The following is a 6,748-nucleotide window of genomic DNA, read 5'->3' on the forward strand; positions in this document are numbered from 1 at the left end:
AGAGGAGATCTCTCGTTTGTTGTTGTTTTTGAATCTGTTGTTTGTTTATTTATTTTTTCTTTTGCGCTATTATCTACACAATTGTTCTGTTTTGGCGCACTTGAGAGAGGAGATCTCTCGTTTGTTGTTGTTCTTACACTTAAATAGTTTTTATGATTTTTTGGGTCATAATTATTGTTGTTGTTGCATGGAGAGCTCATAACAAAGTATGCATTTTTTCCATTGCTACTGAGCCTCCTTTCACTTGTTGGAGAGTTAGAGAAACTCATGCACAATAACACACACTACACTCTATTTAAGGTTTTGTTGTTATTTTTTTCTTTTTGTATACTTTTTGCTTTTTTATAAATTGTTTTGTTAATAATTGCATTAACAAAAACGACAATTTATTTAATTTAAATGTATTTTTAATATTAAAAATAAATAAGTATGTATTTAATTAGCGTCCATTCGCTGTTACTTATCTTTTTTATATTTTTATTAAGAATTTATATTCACAATGTTATTTTCCTGTGAGAGCGATTTAAAACACGTCTATCCACTATAGATGAACACAGACATATTTTGCGGAACTGAATGCAGAAACGTAATCAATATCTAGAATATGGCTGAATATGTAGTTTTAAAATTGGGTTATCTCCATGAATTACAGATTATTTCTTACAAAATTATTTGATCCAATTTGTTTTATTATAAGAAATTTGTTTTAAAATTTCAGTTTCAATTAAATTATATTCTTGTGTTAAATTCTACAATAATTTAAACACAATTAACACAATATTGCATTTTTAGTTTTATCAAAATATTTAATATCATAATTTAATCGTATGTATGTGCATAAGCAGATAGAAGAAAAACTGCGTAAAGAAATAAATAAACATAAGATTGAAGTAGAAAACAAAAACTGAGATATATTTATTTATTATAAAGTGAATGAAAGAAAGTTGAAACTGGTACAAATCAGAGCATAACTGCATTTTCGCTAAATTCATACGAGTATTAAACAACAATAATAACAATAATAATAATTTACAAAACAAAAACAGAAAAAACCCAAAAAATAGCAACAAAAAACAAGAGAGTTGTTTGTTAGAGCATGCCAAATGTATGAAAAAATTAAGATTAATGAATAAAAAACTACAAATACAAAAATAAAATAATTTTATAAAGAAATGCATATTCGTATCTTGTAGTTTATATGTATAACAAAAAAATGAAAACTATCCGTAGCTGCAACAAGCTATAATTCATACTTGAATTAAAACAACAACTGCAACAATAACACAAACACCTCCTCAAGCATTTTTTATTGGTAAAATTTTAGCAAAATTTTCATTAATAATTGCTGCTAGTTATAGCTTTAATAAATATTTCAACTATAATTTGCTTAAAAACTAAACTTGTTGCCAACATGTGATCGTTATAATAAACAACTAATTACAGAATTTGGTTCAATAATTTTGAAAAAACAAAAATTGAAAATTGTCTTCATTTGCGGTGCAGTATTATTTGTGAAGTAGGTGTTTTTTTCGTTTGAGTTTGATGTCTTAGTTTTCACTATTTTTTGATGGATTTGTAGGAAATTAAAAAAAAAAAAAGAAATTGTTTTCTTAAATTAATGCGAATACTTGCAAAAAAAACACGATATTTAACATTTTTAAAGGAAATAATGCAATTTTTGCTTTTAAGTCATGAGTGTTTTGTCGGCAATTTAAAAAATATTAAGAAAATATTGCTGCAAATCTATCAGTTGCACAACTAGTTTAGAACGCCTGTTTTCCTTCTATTTTGGTCTTGAGTCCTGTGATTTCGAATCAAAATTGTTGCCTTCGGTACTGGTGCTATGGAAAGGTTTTGAAGTCGACAATCATTATGTGGAATAGTTCTGGAACCAGTTTTTTCAAATTTGTCATTCTCGGAACTAGTTGTAGGGAATATTTAGAGAACAAGCTTCTCTATCTTCCTTAGAACAGTCCTTGAAAACTTTATAGAAATACTTTGGAATCACAACAATGTCCCACAGAAGTAATGGCAACATTGCAAGTTCCAAAGTTGCTGTTCTAGAATCTGGAGTGTTTCTGCCTGCACTAGTGCTGTTAAAGTATTGAGTAGCGGGTATCGAGTATTTGCTCTATTTTTTTTGGGTACTCAATACTAAAAAGTAGTTACTCAATACTTTCAGACTTGTATATGGAATTAACTTATTTAAATTTAACGGCTACGATGTGAAAAAATACAGCTCTACAACTAATACAGATCATATCATTATTAGAAATGCAACTCTTAGCAATATCAAATCAATGTAAAAATAATTTAAAAACTGCAATAATAGTTAAAAAGTAACAAATATTTATTGACGCAACCTAAAAAAAATAAAATGTCTCAAAAGAGGTGTGATGTTTGGTCTAACTTTACTTAAAAAAAAGGAAAAATTCCTCGTTTTTAATTTAAAATAAACCGTTAAAAGTATCGAGAAGTATTGAGTACCCAAACGAAAAGTATTGAGTAGTATTGAGTAATCAAAAGTAGTAGAATATTACAGCACTAGTTTGCACCCCTTCTAAAACTCTGGTTAATTTAGGACAAATTCTAACATTTTTCCTGAGAATTCAATTTGTATTAAAATTACGGTTCTATAGTTGAAAACGACTTTTTTCATTTAATTAAAAGTCGACTTTTAGACTTTTCGACTATAAGTATTTTATAAATAGTCGACTTTTCGACTTTTGGACTATTTTCGACTTATTCCGACTTTTCGATTTTTTTCGACTTTTCGACTTTTTTACGACTATTTTAGATTTTTTGACATTTTTTTTCTACTTTTTTAAAAATTTCGACAATTTTTGACTTTTCTACAATTATCGAGTTTTCGACTTTTCCGACTTTTCGACTTTTTACGACTTTTTACGACTTTTTACGACTTTTCGACTTATCGACTTTCAGACTTTTCGACTTCTTTCACAGACGATAGTCCAGTTATCGACTTTTTTGGAACAAAATAGTCGACTTCGACATTTTTCGACAAAAAGTCGATTGTTCGGTTATTCGAAAGTCGATTTATAGAACCCTAATTAAAATATAAATTCAGAGAAATATAACTCTCATGTAGGGAAGAATACTTGATTTTCTTGACTTCCTAAACATGAGAGACATGGATTACGAAGTTGTATTCTACACAGATCAATACATTTTATATAAAGCCTTCGTGAAATTTGGGTTTATAGCAAAGCAGGTGTTATTTAGTCTCCATGAAATAGCTCTCTTTCTGGTCACCATTGATGGACCACGAAGATTGAAGTCGTCAAAGTGTTCGGAGGAAAACTTTAACTTTTTCCGAGGAATGAAAAAAATCGTAATTTTTAGACTTTGAAACTTGGAACCTTTGCGGAGTTAAAGTTCGTTGACAGAGGTTCAAAGTGTTCTGAGGAAGACTTTAACTTTTTTCGAGGAATGAAAAAAAATCGTAATTTTTTAGACTTTGAAACTTGGAACCTTAAGTTCCAGATAAATTTATAGACTAGACAAAGCCTTTTAACTTAAAGATAACTATAACCCGAATATGTTTAAAAAAACTCCAAAATATCTATTTATAAAACTGTTGAAAAATTGTTCCTCCAAAAATAAATAATTATGCAGTCAACTGTGAATTCAAAAATCAAATCAAATGTTCAATACATATGTATTTTCCAACTACTTTTAGTCTTACATAGCTAACCAAGACCAGCAACAATACTCACTCTATTTTTTTGTTATTTCAACTACAGCTTTGAAACGGTTGTAAATGCCAACGTTTAGACTACATGTGCTGGAATAAACATACGTTGGAAGTTGCAAATGCATGCGTAACGGTCAATGCTGAATGTCGAACAGTCTTTTTTTCTTTCTTCAGTCATTTTTCTCATCTTCGCAATTCATCTCATGTTTATCATTATTTTTTCACCGATTATCATTAGAAATAGTATGTTTTTGATTTAAAACTGATTTTCATTTGTTGTTATGTATGTTTCTCTAAATGTATTTTAATTTCTTATTCTAACTATTTTTGTGCGTCTACTTTTAAAAAGAATATTGTTCGAGTATAATATGTGCCGTTTTATTAGACGAGTCTATAAAAATGTTAGTTACACTTGAAGAAAAGTTCACTGCGAAAGGAAAAAAATATTGTTTTTTATAGTATAAGGAGATTTTGCTTCAGTAATCCGGGAAAATTTTTGAAAAAAGTGTTATTCCGTCATTCCGAAGGAAGATTATAATGAAACATTTTAGTATATCTCAAATATGGACCTTTAGTCATGATAACTGTATAGCTGATGGGTTTGTTCAAGAAAGTATCATTAAATGGAGTAGATTAATACTATTAGGGAGAACAAGTCAATTGTTTTATGGATTCTTTTATGAAAAGAATTGAGCTTATCTCCATATAGTTATGAAAAGAATATAAACTAGAAACATTCATACCATTATCAGGGAATCTGGTTGGTTTAAGTTGGAAGTATCAAGTGTGGATTAAATGACATGGGTTCTACAATGGTTTCAGTTTTTCATCAAAAACTTCTTTCAACTTACTTTTTTGTATAAAAACTAGGAACTTTCTCTAGCTTTTCATAACATTGAGCTTCTATATATGGTGAATATAAACATAAAATTGTGATTGGAGATAACGTTAAACATCATTAAAAGACAGTTTATTCGATCGTCGAATTTACCGAGAGCATTTTAAAATTGTCATTAAGAATAAAAGTGAACAGTTAATGGGCAACATTCTAAAGATTAGGACCGATAACAGAAGTACTCAAGTTACTCACCAGATGGGGGTGAACTAATTCTTTTTATGATTCCTATTGCTGCCTATAACAGTCTTTGATTGCTCAATGAAGTAGAGTATTGACTAGTTTATGTACAAGTCTGATGACTAGTATTTGGACTGGTCAATTAACCTGTTAATGTACTGGACTATTAACTAATCTATGGACTAGTCTATAAACTCGTCTGTTAACTAGTCTATGAACTGGAGTATTGACTTCTGAATAGACAAGACTAGAGACTACTCAATGTAGTAAAGTCTATGGGCTAATTTATGGACAAGTGTTATGATTACTTTATTGACTAGTATTTGGTCTGTTCAATTGACTTCTCAATGAACTAGACTATAAAAGACAGTTTAAAGTTTTCATTAAGAATTAAAGCGAACAGTAAATGCAAAACATTCTAAAGATTAGGACCGATAACAAAAGTACTTTAGTTACACACCAAAGGGGGGAGAACTAACTCTTCGTATGATTCCTTTTGGAAAGAAAACCCTTTATATTATTGTCTTTACCAGTCTTTGATTGCTCAATCAAGTAGAATATACAGTTTAAAGTTTTCATTAAGAAAAAAGAGAATAGTAAATGGAAAACATTTTAAAGATAAGGACCGATAACAAAGTACTTAAGTTACTCACCAGATGGGCGGAAAACTAACTCTTTTTATGATTCCTCTTGGGAAAACCTTTTTGTTGCTGCTTTTACTAGTCTTCGATTAGTCAATGAAGTAGAGTATTGCCAAGTTTATGGACAAGTCTGATGACTAGTATTTGGACTGGTCAAGTGACTTGTTAATAGACTGGTCTATTAACTAATCTATGGACTAGTGCTATCTAGTCTATGAACTGGAGTATTGACTTCTGACAAGACTATGGACTAGTCTAATATATGGACTACTCAAGTCAAAGACTACTATAAAGTCTATGGACTAGTCTATAGACTAGTTTATGGACAGTCTGATTATTAGTTTATTGACTAGTATTTGGTCTGGTCAATTCTCTTCTAGAACTAGATGAACTAGACTATAAACTAGTCTATTGACTAGTCTATAAAGTAGTCTATTGACTAGTCTATAAAGTAGTCTATTGACTAGTCTATAAAATAATATATTGACTAGTCTATAAACTAGTCTATTGACTAGTATATGAGCTAGAGTATGGATTAGACTATAGAATAGCTAATATGCTAGTCTATGGACTAGTCTACTGACTATAAATTAGTCTATAAAACTAGTCTATATACTAGTCTATTGACTAGTATTTGTTCTGCTCAGTTGACTTCTCAATGTACTAGACTATAAACTAGTCTATACTACTATGGACTACGGACTAGTTTATATGATAGTCTGTGGACTAGTCATCGGATGTGACTGTCTATTGACTTGATTAACTATATATTGACTATTGATTAGTCTATGAACTTATCTATTGACTCTTATATGGGATAATTAGCAAAAATTTATGAAATAAAAAGTACTTAATATGTATGTCCTGGGGGTACTGCGGTGTTTTTTGGTGTTAAAATAAATAAAGTACTGATTTTTCCTTGCATGATCTGTGTAACTTAAACTTGGGTACGAACTGTAATTTTAAAAAAAATTTTTCTTAGTGTATAAATATGTAAACAAATCTATATAAATATTATATATGTATGTAAAGCATATCCAATAGATACATAATCTATGTATGTATGAATTCAAACACATCAATGAATGAGGGAATTTATTTGAATTACTATAGTTTATAGTTTTTTTTTCTTCTCCATCTGCTTTAAACTCTTTCTCTTATAAACCGTATTGTTAGAGAAAAAAAAAACATTCAATAAATTTGCATTTAAATAAATGTTAGATTTTTGTTTAATATTTTTTTTTTCTCGAAACAAATGAAATGGGTTAGTAATAAAAATAAAAAAATGTTTAAAAACAGTTACTTTTGTTTGTTTAC

This window comes from Lucilia sericata, unplaced genomic scaffold (assembly GCF_015586225.1).
Source record: "Lucilia sericata isolate MDLA Ls3-8-SP2 unplaced genomic scaffold, ASM1558622v1 Contig002755F_arrow, whole genome shotgun sequence".
Taxonomy (NCBI): domain Eukaryota; kingdom Metazoa; phylum Arthropoda; class Insecta; order Diptera; family Calliphoridae; genus Lucilia; species Lucilia sericata.